Source organism: Bison bison, unplaced genomic scaffold (genome assembly GCF_000754665.1).
Source record: "Bison bison bison isolate TAMUID 2011002044 unplaced genomic scaffold, Bison_UMD1.0 scf7180017864452, whole genome shotgun sequence".
NCBI classification, from domain to species: Eukaryota; Metazoa; Chordata; class Mammalia; order Artiodactyla; family Bovidae; genus Bison; species Bison bison.
Window position 1 is genome coordinate 11,372,349 of NW_011495014.1, and position 19,654 is coordinate 11,392,002.

General features: G+C 40.6%; 1 protein-coding gene across 1 annotated transcript in view; it reads left to right on the forward strand.

Annotated features, from left to right (window-relative positions):
• The window catches only part of ACVR1 (activin A receptor, type I), a 131,262-nt gene that overhangs the window by 763 nt on the left and 110,845 nt on the right, over positions 1-19,654 (forward strand). The window lies entirely within an intron of this gene.

Below are 19,654 nucleotides of genomic sequence, written 5' to 3' on the forward strand. Positions count from 1 at the left end.
CCCCGCCTTTTTTCCCTCTGGAGTTTTGAACGCTCCTTGCATGGGAGAGAAGCTGTAGAAGAAGCTCCTTAGGGAAGAAAACATTCCACTTAGTAGCAGAAGAAAAGTCTTGGTTAAAAAGTTGAGTTTACTGTGGCTTTGGCAGAGAGGTAGGAAAGTAATTCAATGGATTTGTTAATTTCATTGGGCTTTCTTTCTTTTTTGAAGTGTGTGTGATGGTAGATCGTGAGAGAAGGGACTGATCTCATCCGCATTTTGTATATTTTTGAAAAGAGGCCTGGCATTTAAACACAGACTAGCCCAGTGGTTTTAAAGAATCCTGTTCCAGAGATGCAGACTGCTCTGACAGCCCAAGGAAAGTCGGTGGCAAAAAATAGACACCACCTCCCCTTTCCCCCCAAAAAATTCTTCCTGGAAAGGTGGTGGTAAGAAATTTCAAGAGATGGGCTGATCCAAGTGGCGGGCCTTAAATGGAAACACTATAGTATGTCCTGGCACTTGTCTCTGGAGGTGGGTGGCTGGCTGGGGGCCCGGGCTCTGGCAGCCAGCAGACGCTAGACTTGTGCTGACCTCAGACACTGGCCTCGCCCTCCAGTTTTACAGTATGCTTGAGTGTGAAACATGGGATCTTCCCCATTTTACTGATGGGGACACAGGGGTCGTTCGGGAGTTATCTTAGGCCTAGATAGGATTTGGATCACCTGGCTTCTGAGACCAAACCACTTTTTTTTCGTGATTCAGTTGTTTTTCTTTTCTATACTGGAATTAAAAAACAGAAGTCTTTTGAGGCTGAGATGCGTAGTCCTTAGGTTGATGGAATTGTGTGTTGGATAATCACATTTCTACCATCAGCCCTTGTGAAGATACTCAAAGGTGGTTAATGATGTTGAAATAAATTCTGGACAGATGAAAAAACAAAGGCCAGGATGGGTTCATTCTCTTCAGTATGGATGAGATTTACTTGAAGTGGAGAGAGTAGTTTTAGATAAAACTTGATATAGGTAGTAGTTTTACAGCTTTTGTACCCTGGAACAGAGTGATCATTTGAATACGAATAAGTTTCTTGTTACCTCTGAGTAACTTAAAAGGATACTAAGGATGATGGAGGGTAAAGATGGAGGAGTATGCCGTGTTCCAGAATATGACGAATTAACTTCAGGTGTGAGGAATTTAATTCTGTTAATAGTACTGATTGTTTTTCTAAGTAGTGATTTGCCAAATTTGTGCACCTGTCCGTGGAATGGAAAACAGTGACTGAATCGGTAAAGAGAGACTATGCCTAGTTTACTCTAGATTACACAGAACTAGTCCTGTGATGATTGTAATAGGCTTCTAGGTAAGATTGGATTGAGTAGTCCAGCCTTCTCTGGGAGGAAGGGCCAGGGCAGAAGTGGATTTGAAAAATGATCCTGCTATTCAAGGTCACAGGGTGGAGATGGAATCAATGAGGGTATACTATAATTTTAGGCAAACGAGCTGGGGCTAGGAATTGTCCTCTGTGACTGTTCTGCTGTTGGATCCCTGCCTCTTGATTTATTTTTACATGTTAGAAATTAGGGAAATATAAACTATTGGTGGTGGCAAAATCCTTTGATATGTTTTGAGTGAATTTAATGACAGATATGATGATTTGGGGAGGAGGGGACTGGATGTGTGCCAGGCAGTGTGCTCAGATCTTTACACACACTTTTTCATTATATTTTCACAACAACCATATGTTTTATTATTATTATTCTATTCCGTTACAATAAAGAATTGTGGCTTGGCAAAACTTGAGTTGCCCTAAGCTGTAGAGCTCATCAAGGGTGGAGTAAGGATTTGAACCAGGAGTTTGTGGGATGCTGGAACCCATGTTCTCGGCTGTTTTTGCCAGTGTTTGCCAAATTTAATTCATTTGTACACTGTCGTCATGAGTTTACCATAATTAAGTCTGTCTCGCTTAGTCTGTTAGTATTTCTCTCTAAAGCAGCAGTTTACCTAAAAAAAAAAAAGCCTTAAAGACACCGCTTTTTAAGAAGAAACAGTATATCACTGCTGTATTTGGAAAGCCAACTCACTTATAATGATTAGGAGATAATCCTAAAGATGCATTGACACTTAGATTGAAACTCATGTTCTGGATAATGAATTCCTGGGTGTGTGGGGTGTGTGTGCACGCGCGCGTGTGGGGGGTGTGTGTGTGTGTGTGTGTGCGCGTGCGCTGCAGGCACCTGGGGATATGGGTGGGGTGGAGGAGGTAGGTAGATGAGATACAGTGTTGGTTGATATTCTGGTTTTTGATTGAGTGATGGGTTCATGGGTGCTGATTTTATTTTTAGACTTTATAACCTACATACAGGATATATACTTTTTTGTAAAAAGATTAAGAAAATTAAACACATAACTATTAACATAATGATTACTTGGGGAATATTTCCCTGCACTATATAGACTTAGCTTGGTGCCTGTGAAGTAGGCACACAAGAACTGTTGGCTGATTGACGAGAACTCAACTGATAATTTTAAAGCATACCCAAATAAGATTGTTGTCATACCCAAGTAAGATGGAGGTGAGCCCCTCTGCCCACCCCCTGCCCATTTTCTCCTGCTTCCACTCATTTCCAGTATCGTGACTAAAAGAATAGCACAGGCTGCTGAGCGGTTTCTCCTGACTGCGGTCATGGGAGAGATGGGCTGGGCTGAGGCTGGCACTTCTCAGTATCACCTTGTCTTATACATCTCGTGCTCAGGACGGGGCAAAGAATACTGTCATGAAGTGTTAAAACGCTTTCATTTTTTTAACCCGGTGGTAAGTGTGACCATTCAGACTGGGGAGTTGGTATTTAAGTTAAATCAGTGCCTGGCTAAAATGTTCACAGCCTTAAACTGGTGAGGCTGGGAAATAAAGCTGTCAAGAGATTTTAATTGGAGGCCATATAGTCTCCTGTTTTATTTTCCCAAGCAAATATTGGGCACTGTGGCTTTATTCCTGGAAATGAGGATTGAATTGGGTTTCCTGGTACAAAATGCCTTCTTTGATCTCTTGGAGTGAAAACTTGCTGTTTCTTTCTGCAGCCAACTCCAGCTCTTAGAAGAACCAAATGGAAGATTTACCTCTTCTCTTTTAGTCCTTAGCCATAGAGTGCCCTAGCTTGCCATGCTAGTTGAAGAATCAGAAGTTCTAAACCAGGATTTGTCTATTGGGAAGACCACTTATGGAAGAGCTTCCTCACGTGGGCATGACTGGCACATCACAGCGTTTGGTTCAGATAGAAGGTAGTTTTACTTGAACTTATGCTCACAAAATTATTAAGAGGCCCAGCAGCTTCCTTTTTGAAGTTGAAATGAATGTATTTCCCTCTACCCCAATACTCAAACCAGCTGCACGACTGATCAATGTTCTTGTGCTCTTCTGTGTGTCTCTGGAAATCTGGGCTTGTTTATGTGTCTAAAGACTCTTCTGTGATCATGAGAGCTTTGTTTTCCAGAGCCACCACTACTCGGTTGTTTGATTTTTGGGTTTGAGTCTCTGACCAACATTCCAATTTGCCCATTGGAGTTGCTTCACTGTTTGCTCTGGGTATTTGACCTTTATTTCTGTGACTGGGAAAGTGACTTTAAATTTTAGCCTTTCCAGATTTTGTGGAAGTTCATGCAGCAGTTGAAGTTTGTGTTTTGGAGGATGGACTAGGTCAGAGGGACCTATTTAGCACAGATGTCCTGATGGGTTTGTAGGAGTTCAGCTCTCTGATCATAAGGCTAAGTCTTGGCTGTTTTGTCCTTTTCCACACTTTTGGGGAGAACCAAATCCTTTAGGGCTCAGAGTGCTTTCATTGCAAGCATGTGCTTCCTGGATTTTACCTTCTGACATTCTTCTAGTGTTTGGCCATCTTCAGTACTCCTGCTGGCATTTGACTGATCTCTTTGGGAGCAAGGACTTGAGGTTATTCATTTCTCTATTTTTAAAATTCTAAAGAATTCAGTTTCTGTCACTGAAAACTTTTCAAATCCTCTTAATGGGCTCCATGTGTCTTATTCATCTTTTGTGTATCTCTTGCACCTTAGATAATACCTGGCCCAGACCACACAGTCAGTAAATCATTTTTTAATTGCTAAGAGAATGAATGGATGGTTCATTCATGAAGGGCAAAATAACCCAGTACTCTGGACAATCAGGGAGGTGGTCTCAAGAGATGATGATGCCAGACACAGGTCCTTAAATGTGAGTTTGGGAGCTGGGGACAAAAGACACTCTTAAGTAGAAGGAACTATTGTTTATATCCCTTTATTTATGGTATTATAACTTGTACTTAGTGATCTCAAAAGACATCTATTCTTTTCAATATATTTTTGAGTTTCAGGATGACACTTCTTTTGAGGGGAAGAATATCTCAACTTATTTTTCCTACCCTGCAGAGCTAGGACTCCTGAAGTACTGTGTATGTGTGGGGCAGTGGGGAGTTGGGCTGGTGCTCAACATTGGTGAATTGACTCCTTGACACTGACTTTCTCCTGTTGCATTTGTTCTCAAACAGTGGACAGTGAAAATAGTGTGGCAGGCAGTACTCATGTGAGAGGTGGATAGTGGATGACCTCTTGGGTAAATGGATGGAATCCAAAGTAAACTCCTCTTTCAGTAGGTTTTTAAGGGCTGCTTTGAGTGGGTATCCCATGTAGACCTTTTCCACTTAAATGCTTGATGGCAGGGTGCCTTGCTCATTTGTGAAAGCCAGATAGGCCTTGGTGGTCACCATGCAGTATTGAGACCATTGAAAATAAGACTGCTGTAGTTTTTGTTTCTTTTTTTTTTTTTTAGGTAGTTATGGAAGAATTATTGACTGAACTAAAAAGTAACCTTGAGTTTGATGAGAAATGTGCAGAGGGGATAAAGGAAGAGAGGGGTGATCTTGGACAAAGCTAAATGTTAGATGTAGGGTGATACTTGGAGTTTGGAGAGCAGGGACTGAGGAAAACGTAAGAAGAAGTTGAGCAAAACTATTTCTGGTCTAGAGGAGATAGGCTGAGGAGGTATCTTAAACCAAATTCTGAATCTTCACTACTGAAGACTGATGAGTGATGTTACACTCTGGGTGAAAATTGACTGTGCTTGCTCACTCTCTTTAAGTGATAGTTTAATGCTTATAGGCAAATATCACTAAGAGAGCTAGAGCTTTTGAGCTTGTAATTGATGTCAGGAACTTAAACAAGATAGAAATACATGGAGGGACCACTACAATATTGTAAAGTAATTAGCCTCCAATTAAAATAAATTAATATAAAAAAATAAATACTGTCATGTCATCTTTCTCACACATTTCCTAACAGAATGCTTTGTATGCATATAGTTGCTCAATAAATGTGTTGATAATTTGCATCAGTCTTAAAAAATACAGACTACTGAATAAATTAAACAACCAGCCTAAGAAATATATGGAGGGAAGAAAAAGTGAAGGTGGTTTTCTAAAGTGACCTTTACCTTCCTTTCTGGGAATAGGAAATGGTAAGGGAAAAATATGCCAAATGATAATTTTTAATATGCTTTTTTGAACCTGAAGAACTGAACTGTTGTGCACAACATGTTTCAAGAACAGACATTCTCTTATTTTATGAGTATGGCCTAGTAAAAAATGGAAAATCTTAGTCCCCAGAGATTATATAAACACGCACGTTCTATTTCAATGTTTGAAAAACATTTTTGACTCTTGGTATTTCATTTTACATCCTGACCAAGTACATACACGCGCATACACGTGCATATTAAAGATAATGCTGAATTACACATTTTACAGAACAATGTTGCAGTGCCTTCTAATTTCTAATTCAATTTTTGTTACAAAATATTCTGATCTCTATCTAGTAAACTGATTTCACAACTTGCTAATGGGTTCTAACCAGCAGCTTGAAAAAACCTGTTCTAGGTATTGTGAAAATCAGCCGTAATTCGTTTATTGAATATTTGCTAATCTGGGTGAGAATTTTGTTTTTCTTCTTGTATGAGCCTTAGTCATTCTACAGATGACCCACACCCCTTTGCTCCCCCACCTTCCCCCCCCGACCCCGACCCTGTTGTTCTTTTCTCTGTGTAGGGGTCTTTGATTGTTTTTCCAGATCAGGTTAAAGTGACTACTATGGATTTTGGACCAGCTTCAAGAGTGCATCATTATCTTGATCCCAACCAACATCAAAGGTGGGGCTAATTGATTTAAACTGGTGGCAGGAGCCATTTAGCTCCCTGTTTATTTAGATTATATTTGAATGAAAAGGTGACTTTTCAGTAATAAGGGGACAGCAGGTAACATGCCCCAAAAGGATGAGAGAGAGGTGGGGAAGGTGACCCTGTACATTTATTGTTCAGAATGCAACACGGGATTAATAGGGGACAGCTCTTTGCATTAAAAGATGTAAGTAAGAGCATAAATCCCATGGTAGCAACCATCGTTGTTGTCATTGTCCTTATCATTAACATTTCCTTGCCTTGCTGCTGCTGCCACTTCGTCTTTTCCCCCTTCTTTGTTCTTCATTTATTAAACATTTATCAGGTTCAGTAAAAAGCCAAGTTGATCTCAAGGGGCACATGAGTAAAGGTTTGAAGAATTGCACATGTAACTATAAAGGGCAGAACTCCCAAGTATTTTGGTCACAAGATACAGAGGGATAAGGATAGACCAACTCCTTTGAGGAAGTAGCCTTGGAAAGAGGTACCATTTTGATGCTGTCATTTGGAGAGGTATCTCTTATGTATACGTGTAGGTTATGGAACAGGCAACATTCCCAAAGCAGAGAATGGGGTAAGTAAATATGAGGTAGCTGGCTTTTGTTTAAGAGCCTAGTTGGAAAACACAGAAGTGTACATATTTTTAATCACTGGAATCAGACTCAGTGCCTTGAGGTATAGCTTCTTGGAGAGGCATTAAGACCTGAGACATTGCAAAGGAACAGCAGACTCTTTTCTTCCAGTTTGCACTAATTTCAGGGCCAAAGTGTCCTGAGTAGAATGGCCAGTGTTATTTAAATGATTATATTGCATACCCTGCCCCTCTCCCACTTTTTTTTTTTTTGGCTAAGCAAATATGGAAATTAATAAAGTTAAAAAGCTGTTTGCAATGTGACTGGAGTACCTGAAGGTCAGCACTTTAAAAGAAAATTTAGACTGAGAGTCAAATTATGGTTTACTTTGAATGCCAGGCTGAAGGTTTTAGACTTAATTTTTAGAGAGCATCAATAACATAATAGTAGCTGTGAAGGAGGCCCTGATCAGGCTCTTTATTTGCATTCTCTCATTCAAGGATCACACAACTCCATGCGGTTAGTTCATCTTATTATCCTCATTCTACAGAAAGAGAAACTGAGACTTAGAGGGGTGACGGAAGAAGTCTGAGTTCCCACGTCTGAGCTTTAATCCAGGCTATGCATCCCCATGTCGTCATGCTGTAGAGCATGGCTTGAAAACTGAGGGTTTCTGGGCTGAATCCACCTTGCAGTTTTGTCCTGCTTGATATTGCATTCAAAACATTTTTTTCAAATGGTTGCCAACATTTAAATAGGGGGAAATTTCGCACAAAAAAGTCCAAATTTCCACCTACTCCTGCGGAATTGCGAGCTCTGGCAGCAGCAGGCCTCTATTCCTGCAGGAAACCTGTGATCGTGTCTGTCTGAGGGGATGTGCTATGTTCGCCAGAGTCCTGGCTCATCCTGTTTTTCTCCCAGGTACTGAGGCCCAGCCTCAGTTGCTATTTATTGTTTATTTCTTCAGACTCCTAACCAGCCTTACTGCTATATGCTAACTGCATTGTCCCTGTAGGCATGAGTGTGAGACCCCTGTCATATAGCCTTCTGTTGGTGATCAGTCTAGTGATGAGGGTAGATGGCCAGAATCTAAGAAGAAATGAAAGTAGAATTATGGTTTTGACTTTGGGCTGGAGAAGCCATAGATTAATTAAATCATTTTCGTGAAGAGAGGGAGGGATGGGTAGTGGGCAAGTGTATCTAACTTTTGGAATACCAGTGACTAGGAGAATGGTGTTGATCTTAAAGCAGAAGGTTAGTAAGGACCTGATTTGAGATGGGGAGTGGTATTGACATTGAGGTTCTGGTGGGACATGGATACAGAAGAGGGCTTGTTTGAGTCTAGTGAGGAGTTGGAAATACTATACTGGAACCTTGGAAATAAGGACTTGAAGCTGTGGGAAACGATGGAAGTGCCTTTTGGAAATGGGAAAACATGGGCTAAGATCTGAATGATAAATGAAGAAGCTACAAACAGTTCAAAGTCTCTTATTGACTTTTTTTTTGGGTCAAGTGCACCCTGTCTTGCAAATAAACCAAATGTTTATCTGAACAAGGGACTACAATAACAGTCTTCAGCTTTTGGACATGGGAACTGATGAACATCTGCTCATAGAATCAAAGGCAGATATACTTTTTGATTAGTGACACCTTTAACTTACGTTTATGCCTATTTTACTAAGCCTTATTTAGCTGAAAAGAATTCAAGCAATGATTTTTTTTATTTTTTTTAATTATATCACCGATGACCTGAGATTGGGGGAAAAAGTCAAAAGAGAATGGTTCAGTTTGGGATTTATTCTTGCCTTTATCCAGTTTAGAATGGAATGTCCTTTTCAAATTCAGAGGAGTTTTTTCACCTTATCTTGGCTTGTTTGTTTAGGATTCCCTCCAACTCATTGTTACTTAATCAGATACATCCACCTCAGCTACTCTCCTTCTCCCCTGGTTCCCTTTTAATCCTTAAAAGTTACATTGTTCTAGGACATTCTAAGCGTAGGTTGAGTGATCTTTTTCAGGTGTGGGTATTGAACATGGAAATCTTCCAGGAGAGCCTTTCTTTTATTCTCAGAAAGATTTTTGTCTTGGATATTTCAGTCTCCATTTTGGGCCATCTTACTCTTTATTTATTTTTTCTCAAATTGGAGTTTTATTTCTAATACACACATAGATTTATTTCATTACATGTACATGTTAATATGCGTTCTTACAGTTTTTTTTTCTGGTGTCCCACCAGAACCTCAAAAATAAATTTTTCTTCCCTGCCAGTCCAGTGGTTAAGACTCTGTGCTTCCACTGCAAGGGACACAGGTTCAATCCTGGGTCCTGGCCACCCCCCAAATCATTTTTATTCATTATAGTATTTCATGTTTTAGAAACCAATTTTGTGTTATGGTACATGTGCTCATGGCAAGACTTGAAGTACGGGAAGGACATACAGTGGAAGGTACCTTGTTCTTCAGCCTTCTGCTTTCCCTTTCTGGAGAAAAACCATGATTAAAACTAACTGTGTATCCTTCCAGTGATAGTCTCTACATTTACAAACTGATGTGTTTTTCCTATATCATAAGTGTTTCATATTGTGCACATTTCAATTCTATACCTGACTTTTTTCCTTTAACTTACCTTGGCAATGTTCTGCTATCGGTACCATCCAGTCTCCTCATTCTTTTGAAAGGTACTTCATTGTGTGGCTGTATCATAATGCATTCAGCCAGTCTTTCACTTGTTATTTTAGGTAACATTATGTGTTACAATGTTGCAGTGACTATCTTTACATTTACTACTATATCTACATATTGATTTATATATAGATGGATATGTAGATCTGAAACCATGTAACTCAGATCCATCTGTCTATCTCTTGGATGTGCTCTGTGTGTGTTGTGCTAAGTGGCGTCGGTCGCGTCCGATTCTTTGTGTCCCTATGGACTGTACTCCACCAGGCTCCTCTATCCGTGGCATTCTCCAGGCAAGAATTCTGCAGTGGATTGCCATGCCCTCCTCCAGGGGATCTTCCCCACCCAGGGATCGAACCCATGTCATGTATGTCTCCTGCTTTGACAGGTGGGTTCTTTACCTCTAGAGCCCCCTGGGAAGCCCTATCTCCTGTATATCTGGGGGTCAGTATCTAGAATTGGAGTTGCTCAATTAAAGGATATTTACATTTGAATTTACAGTTTAGGTTGAAGCACAATGGCATGGTGGAAATGAGAAAGTAACCCATAAGACTCGGAGCACTAGTCTGTTCTCTGGTGTAAACCAGTGATGTGGTTCCCAAAAGTCACTGTATCAACCTTTTTCTTTGTGGCATTTTTCTCTCCTCATCTATCAGGAAGGGCACAGACTCAGCTATTTCTGGAGTTTAATAATTTGCTGATTCTCTTCCAGTTGTCTTCTGTTTTGGCTGTTCCAGTAAATGGAGCCTGATGACTTTTTCCCCCTATATAATTTTGAGTCTGTAAAGAATCCTGGGCTTTGGGAGCCTTACTAACCACAGCTTTACTTTGATTGTTTTAAAGCACTGTGTCTGGTTTGTGCTTTATGTTAAAAGCAGAGCTTACGTGGTTGGTTCTCTCTCTCTCTTTCTCTCTGAAATACGGTGAGTGATAAGTAGGCCTTTAGTGACAAAGAAACTCATATAGTCAGCTTTTTATTATTGATCAAGAATAGAGGCAATGGATTTTTAGACTTAGGGAAAAATGTTTTATTTTTGTAATAGCATTTTTAAAAAAGCAATGGGTCTATGATAGACAATCTTTAAGAAACAGAAAAATTTTATGGAACAGGCCAGAGCGGACTGCTTTAACTCTTTCAAAGTATTTTATAGTATGAAGAAAGTAAAAGAGGGGATTGTTTAAAAATTTGAGATATTTAGCTGGTATAGTTTAATAAGATGATTGGATTTCTTGGTGGTTACCAAATTAGATGTACTTAAAAATTCAAAACCAAGTAAATAAAATGTAATATAAAATTCATGTTTATTCCCTGTACTTCAGTAGTTTTTTGGAATTGGCTTCCCTAAAATTAAGCAACATGCTTGGATTATTTCACTTGAAAGACTTGGAAATTTTGGGCTGCTAATATAAATGTAATTATTCTGGAAAAGATTTTGAGCCCCTGGTTACTCATCAAAAAAAAAACAACTCTTACTAAAGCTCTTTGAGTATACAAATTTATTCAAGTCTCTGTAAAATAGTAAAAAAAAAAAAAAAAAAAAAGAATCTAAATGTTCTACAGTAACCTATAAAGGTTAGGTATATATGCACAAAAACTATATATGTGTGTATGCATACACACACATTATGAATAACATGGAAATTATGTATAATCACAAAATATTAGGTGAATTTCCAGGGACAGATCTCACCTTAAAAGCTACCCTCTCAGAGACTTTTCTTGGCTATTCCATGTAGTTAGTGCTCTCTTTTCTGTATCTTGCATGTACTACTATATATATAATATATGTATGTATACATATACATATGTATGTATGCATATGTAATGCACAGCATATATATCGTGTATACATAATCAGTATATCTGTAGTTAAATACCAAGAGCAGGAACTGTGTCTGTCTGATAATCCCTGTGTTCATGTATCCTGTCCCTAGTACAGTGTATTGCCTTATGCATTGTAGGCATGAAGAAAATTTTGGAATAGATTGGCCATGGAGGTTATACAAAACAACATTGAGTAGAAAAAGCAGGACACTATAAAACAGTGTAATTCCATACACACAAATTATGTACAATTCCATAAACATAAAGCATAGTACAATTCAGGTTTGTAGTTGTATACTCGATGGACATAGAAAAAAAAAGGCTAGTAGGAAATAAACCGGAATGTTAAGAATTATTATCTCTGGGCTGTGTGGGTCGTGCATAATTTTGAAGAGGAAATTTTTAGATGCAGACGGGTAAAGTAAATAATGGAAGATTTTGCACCTCGATAATATATTTTACCCTTTGCGTGTTAAAGGTGGTCACCTTACCTAAAATGATATATTACAATACTGTGGCCTTTTCTCCTCTTGAGTAAAATGTACTCCATCTCGGTAGTGTGACAGGTTTTATATCTACTTTAGAATTAAATTATGATCTGAGAGTTGCAGTCTTAAGTTACTGGTTTTAATTTCATATCAGTTAAAGTAAAAAGGTATTGAAAGTATATTAGATCTGGTACAAGTGTCTAATTATAATTATTGACACATTTTCAAATGCTCTCTTAAGTGTGATACATTGCCCATGATTTTGACAGCTGTGACTGCATTAAACCTGCTGGAGTAATCTTTTTACAAAGGTTTGTTTAAACTTAGAATTGTCGAAAGGATTCTCCATAAAGTGGATGAATGCACATGTAGAAGTCAGTGCTGTTTCATTTCCCATGATGCCTAGTGATTTTAGTCTGTTAAATGTTAATCAGAAGATTTTCTGGATTTCGTTTCAAGAAAATTGGGAATTTTATTGTTTTGTATCCTATAACAAAAAGGTGATGATAATCCATTGTGATTTGACTCTGCAATGATAGCATAAATTCTGCTTGTTTCTCCTGCTGAAGATCCTCAACCACAAAACTTGAAGCCTAAAATTTGATTCTGCTAACAACCTTATTTTTAAAAAGTCTTCCCTGGACCAAGATCATGCATCTCTTTTATTGTATAGCCACTCCTTCTTTCTACATAGATTTGTTGACTAGCTACTTTGTGCCAGGCGCTGAGCATGTAGAGACAGACAGGCTGTTAGAGAGCTTAGCTTGGGAGAGACAGAAAAATGGTCAAGCCATAACAGTGTAGCACCAGAATGGAGCTATAAGCATAAAGTTGGGATGTGTGGTTCTGTTTGAAAGGGCAGCACAGTCATCTTCTCAGGACAGTGATGTTCTCAAGCATCTTAAAAGATGGGTGGGAAGGCATCAGGTGGGAAAAGGGCTTTTGAGGCACAGAGGCTTGTAGGAAAGACAACATCCTTTAGAGCTGAGAGTGACCAGAGCCCTACTGCTTAAGTGTGGTCCTTGGATTAGCAGTTCAGTTTAGTTCAGTCGTTTCTGACTCTTTGTGACCCCATGAACTACAGCACGCCAGACTTCCCTGTCCATCACCAACTCCCGGAGCTTGCTCAAGCTCATATCCATCGAGTTGGTGATGCCATCCAACGAGTCAGATTAGTAGTAGTGGCATCATTTGGGAGTTAGTATCACTAAAATTGCAGTCTCAGGCCCACCCCAGTACTACTGAATCAGAATCAGCCTTGCAGCACTATCTCCAGGTGATTTGAATGCTTCTAAAAATTTGTAAAACAATAGAACACAGAAAGGGATAAAAGATGGGAGACCTAGAAAAGGAGACAGACTTTTTTTTTTTTTTTTTAACGTTTTGACCGAACCTTGCAGCATGTGAGATCTTAGTTTCCCAACCAGGGGTCGAACCTATGCCTCCTACAGTGTAAATGGAGAGCCTCAATCACTGGACCATCAAGGAAGTCCCCTGGGCTTTTTTTTTTTCTTTCCCTAAACAGGAGGTTGATCATGAAAGAAATGACATCATGAGATTTACTTTTTCCCAGAATTTCCTGGAAGTACAAGCGAGGCAACATTTAACAAAAAGTTTCTTGAATCCTCATACAGTGCTCCCCAACAAAGGCTCTCATATGAGCTTGAGAAATGCAGGCTATGTCCTTCTGTCAGACAGTGTAAGTGACTAGAGTATGTTGGAAGTTTTGGGAAGCTGGCAATGAGGAAAACCATAAACTTAATCATCTATCCTGGGATATCCCTGGAGTCTTTCCAGTTTATTCCACAGTGGAACCCTTTATGGCTGCACAGCTGTTCACACCCCAGGGAGAGGGGATAGTACTTTGCTGAACACATTTTGGGAAAGACTAGCACTCATTCCCAAATTTCAGACACTGCCTCATCTGATGAGTAGGGTCACCCACTGTCCTGATTTGCCTGTGATGAAGAGCTATGCCAGGATCTTCAGTGCTAGAGCCCTGGACAAACCAGGAGAGTTGAGCACCCTTCCTATCTGTTTACCATACCTTTGACTAACTCATTTTTTAAAAATGGTCTCAAGCCTTTTCCCTGAAATACTTGTCTCTCAGGCTCATTCTAATAGAGTCGTTCCCAAATTCATCTGCACATTGGAATTTCCAAACCTGATGCTCCAACCCCCACCCCCACCCCCACCCCCCGCCAAGGTTGTGATTTAATTGGTCTGGGATGTACCCAGAATTTTTAAAGGTTCCCCACATTATTTTAAGGAGCATGATCGTTTGTTCAAAACAACTATACTTGTGGAAATGCAGTCTCGATGTGCACCTTAAGGTTTTGCTATGTAATAGGAGAAACATTAACTATTGAAAAGTGACAAAATGAAGACCCATGGAGCATTATGTTGGGGGGACCACCAGTCAAACATGTCTCACTTTGCAGAACACTTACGTGGAGCCAGAGGGAACAGCAGTCTGGTTAAGAACTGGCGACAGATGTGGCTGGAGAGGATGGTGGTGATTTCAGGGCTGCTGAGGTGGGCGAGTCACTGATCTGATCCTGGTGAGGTAGGAGGAGGAGAGTCTCAGGTTACGGCAGGAGTGGATAGACGGTGAAAGCAGAGCAGAATGGGGGGTGCGGGGAGTGCTGGATGGGGCCAGGCTCAACTCGGCTAGTCCTGCCTGAGCTTCTCTGGGACATCCAGGGGGAGCTGTCAGAAGAGCCTTCATAGCTCAGGAGAAAAGGCTGAGCTGGATTCCAGTGAGAGCCTGTGTAGGTCCAGGCATGAAGTTCAAGGTGGGGAAGCAACCTGCCTGGGGAGAAGGGCTGAGAGAGTGATCCGCCACAGGTCCATGGGATGTGTGCCGAGAGAGGGACCCTGAGTCTGGAAAGCGGAGGAGTGGGTGGGATGCCCAGGGGAGTGTCTTTTTCACCCACTTGGGGGAAGGGAAGGGAAGGGTAGTCCTGTGACCCAAACAGATAAGGGTTCTCCAGGGCAGTTTGTTTTGGTAATTTAGGCTAGTCCTGTTTATGTAAGCTTAGCATGAGCCAGGAAATGAGATTAGAGGGGTTGAGAGGGAGGAGACTTAATCGCACAAATGACTCTAGAAGTTCTAACTGCAGAAGAAGCCTGGCATAGTATGGGGTGTTAGGGAGTAAATCTGGGTTTGTTTGAGGAGTAGTCATCTCTGTGGTTACTCATGGAAGTTATTTCAACAAGGAGTAACAATTACAAGGAGTATTCAGATTTTCACAGAAAAATTGCCAGAGCTCTCTGGGGCCCCATAAGACTGCTTTACTTTCAAGTCATAACCACACACCTTTTCTCCCCTTTTCTTACTGTTTGCCGGACATAACAATGCCGGATTCTGAATTTGTGTGTTTATAACTGTCTTTTTTTTTTTTAATGGCAATGATAAGGCAGCATGTGATTAAATACTCAACCATTGGGCCCATGTAGCTTTCATTTGTGGAGTGCTTTGCAGTTTACTAAAATACCACCACATCTTATATGAGCCTTTAGATAACCTTTGTATAGAAGGCATGGCCAAAATTAATATATTCTATTTTACAGGGGAAAGAAAAAATCCTGAAGTTTAAATGTGTTGAAGACTTGTCCATGATTAAAGATGGATCCAGGATGGAGTCCTGGTCTTCTGGTGCAACATTTCTTCCGTTATATTTGGAGAGGGATGGGGGTGGAAAGTGTGTCCTTTTTTAAAAAAAAATTAGTTTGTAAATTCCCTGAGGATAGAGACCTTGTGTTCACTGTTGAAGTTGTTTCCCGACTCTTCCACGACTCCTCCACTCGCCGCTATGTAGGGCCCTTGGGAGGTGGTGGTGGTGGTGAACAGAAGTTCTCTTTGGCCCAAGCAGCCCACTTTCAAGGCCTTCACATTGGTCTTAATACTACTTCTGAATGACAGAGCCCAGAAGTACACCAACAGGATTGAAAGAAGGCGTCCTGGATCATACAACTTTGAACTTTTGTCTCATTACTGGACCATGTAATTATCTTGAGACCAGCCCAATAATATTGCCTGGCATGTTTTGTAAATATTTAAAACATACACAGTTTTTGTCACTGAGTTTTGGCATTTCTTTATATAATACCAGAAGGCATCACAGTGGAAGAGGCCCAAACCTCTCTGGACTTCAGAGGGGCCCTCCTCTGTGTATGAGATACTTTGATGAGCTGAGTGGAGGGATGTGGAGATGAATCAGCCCCTGGCACAAAGCTTGCAGCTTCACTGAAAGCTGATCTTGTTTTGTAGCTCCTATAGGTCACACAGTGGGCACTCAATAAATACTTGTTATTTTGAATCAAGGGAGATGTTATTTTGTGTTACGCAGTCTCTATTTTATCACAATGGACCACTGCCAATTTTTTTTTTAATTATCTTTCCCATGAGTCATTAAAGATCTAGTGTTAGGATTTGGGGAAGGGGAATGATGATGAAAGAGAGTAAAGAAATGGAATCAGCAATTTTTAAGACAAGAGAGGAGACGTTTTGAATAAGCGGTGAAAAGTTGAAAGCAGGGAGTTAGTTGCCCAGGGGAAGTGGAAAGACATGGAAGCTGTTTTAAAAGAGCACATTGAGGGGAGATGAGGATGAGACAGGAGTCATTCGAATCTGATGACGTCTTCAAGGGGAAAACTGAAGGCCTTTTTCAACCTTAATTACAGCCACAGGACAGAAGCATATTAGAGCACTTTTTTTCCCCTGCCTCTACGAAGGGCAAGTAGTGGATAACCCCTTTTCTAGAGTCATGTCTAAAAAATCTGCTCTTAAGATGACTTTTTTTTAGGGTGTCATGGCTTGAGGAAAAAAATATAAAAATTTGACTCCCTTGTGTGTATTTACATTAACATTTCAGGCTACTGGTTTATTATGAAGCAAGGAACTTTTTAGTCATTGAGGAGATTTCAGTGGATGAGTTAATGTTTGGTCATCAGAAAATGTATCATTAGAGCTTGTTTCTCTTGAGAGGAGAAAAAATATGAGTCAGATGGAGCACCAAGTCATTTCTCTCACTTAATTCAGCCACTGTCCTGCTGAAGGACCATCACCTCACAAGGATAATTCAGACAGTAATGACCACCGGTGGATTTTACAGTTTATAAAGCCTTTCCCCCAAGACCACCCACAGTTCTGCTCTGATTCCTGTATTAAAAGTTGGCATTTCTGCTGAGGGAGGCTCGAGTGAGTTGTTTTTCTAGGGAGGATGCTTTAATCAGTTGATAACCCGAATTGCCATCTGCAAGTCTGAATGAGATGTTTTATTTGGTGAGGGGTCCACCAGTTGTTCATTGGCGTTTATGAAAAATATTAAAAGGTAGTAAATGAACCCGTGACATTGGGCAGTGTGAAGTTGCTTTCACAGATAAACACTCTGCTGTGTGTTCTGTGTTTGCCAGTTCTATTCGTTCTTTTCCTCTCTCTTCGCTCTTGACCCTGGAGTGATTTCTATGTTGTGTTCCTTTTTGCTGGTGACTGGGATAATCACCAAAGCTTTGTGCAAATGTCTAATTAACTAGACATATGTCCATGGGAAATGGATGTGAAATGTCGGAAGTAAAAAATGCTTCCATTGTCTTTTTCTTAAACTCTTTTATCGTCTATTTGACTCATGCTTTTATCTGTGTATTTTTTTTGGGGGGAGCGGATACCAACTGTGTGATACGCCTTGTACTGATATGTGTTGGTAACACAGGAAGCAAAGGTGCTATTCCTGGCCTCAGGAGAATTCCCCAGCTTAGTAAGGGAGACACATAAGTTAGCGGTTCTAGTACAGGCTGGCAGGTGCTGTCTGTCACAGGGGTGGGCAGAAGATGGAGCGAGTCCAGAGGGGGAACACCTAACCAGCTTTGGGAGGAGGAATGTAGAGAAGGTTCCAACTTAAAGGAGGTTATTAAGTACACACTTTAAGTAGAGGGGCTTCCTTGGTGGCTCAGTGGTAAAGAATCCACCCGCCAATGCAGGAGACACAGCTTTGGTCCCTGATTTGGGAAGATCCCACATGCCATGGAGCCACTAAGTCCATGGGCCACAACTATGGAGCCTTTTCTCTAGAGCCCAGGAACAACTACTGAAGCCCACATACCCCAGAACCTGTGCTCCAGAATAAGAGAAGCCATCACAGTAAGAGCATGCCCACCATAACTAGAGAAAAGCCTGCATAGCAATGAAGACCCAGCACAGCCACAATAAATGAGAAAACAATTTTAAAAAAAGACTAATTACCAAAGCATTAAAAAAAAAAAAAGAAAGAAAAGAGTAAGTGGAACTAAGCCTAACTATGTAGGGGCAGAAATATTCTAGTGTAGGGAACATGTAGTCTAAAGGTAGAAGGCGTAAGGAGAGTGTGGTACATGCTGGGCGTGGCAGGTAATTGAGTTTTTAACTGTAGCTTAGGGTACATGTGGGAGTTGATATGACATAAAGTTGGAGAGGTGGTTGAAACCTACATTGTAAGGATTCCTTCTTCTCTGCTGGACAATTCAGATCCTCCTTCCAAACTATGCTATTAGGGAATTTTAGACAGGAAAGGATCTGATCACATTTGGATTTTGGAACAATCACTGGTAGCAGTTCTGAGGATGACTTTTAAAAATATTATCTGTCTATGCTATGGAGTCAATTGTGTGTATTTCCCCCAGATTCATATGTTGATGCTCTAACTCTCATATGTGATGGCATATGAAGATGGGGTCTTTGGGGGATGATGTTGTTCAGTCGCTAAGTTGTGTTCCAACTCTTTGTGACCCATGGACTGCACATCAGGCCTCCCTGTTCCCTACTATCTCCTGGAGTTTGCCCAAGTTCATGTCCATTGAATCAGTGATGTCATCAAACCATCTCATCCTCTGCTACCCTCTTCTCCTTTTGCTTTCAGTGTTTTCCATCATCAGGGTCTCTTCCAATGAGTCAGTTCTTCGCATCAGGTGGCCTAACTATTGGAGCTCCAGCTGCCGCATCAGTCCTTCCAATGAGTATTCAGGGTTGATTTCCCTTAAGATTGATTGGTTTGATCTCCTTGCTGTCCAAGGGACTCTCAAGAGTCTTCTCCAGCACCACAATTCAAAAGTATTAATTCTTTGGCACTGTGGCTCAGATCATGAACTCCTTATTGTCAAATTCAGACTTAAATTGAAGAAAGTGGGGAAAACCACTAGACCATTCAGGTATGACCTAAATCAAATCCCTTATGATTATACAGTGGAAGTGAGAAATAGATTTGAGAGACTAGATCTGATAGAATGCCTGATGAATGATGGACAGAGGTTTATGACCTTGTACAGGAGACAGGGATCAAGACCATCCCCATGGAAAAGAAATGCAAAAAGGCAAAATGGCTGTCTGAGGATCCTTACAAATAGCTGTGAAAAGAAGAGAAGGGAAAAGGGAGAACAGGAAAGATATAAGCATCTGAATGCAGAGTTCCAAAGAATAGCAAGGGGAGATAAAGCCTTCCTCAGCAATCAGTGCAAAGAAATAGAGGAAAACAACAGAATGGGAAAGACTAGGGATCTGCTCAAGAAAATTAGAGATACCACGGGAACATTTCATGCAAAGATGGGCTCGATAAAGGACAGAAATGGTATGGACCTAACAGAAGCAGAAGATATTAAGAAGAGGTGGCAAGAATACACAGAAGTACTGTACAAAAAAGAGCTTCATGACCCAGATAATCACGATGGGGTGATCACTCACCTAGAGCCAGACATCCTGGAATGTGAAGTCAAGTGGGCCTTAGAAAGCATCACTATGAACAAAGCTAGTGGAGGTGATGGAATTCCAGTTGAGCTATTCCAAATCCTGAAAGATGATGCTGTGAAAGTGTTGCACTCAATATGCCAGCAAATTTGGAAAACTCAGCAGTGGCCACAGGACTGTA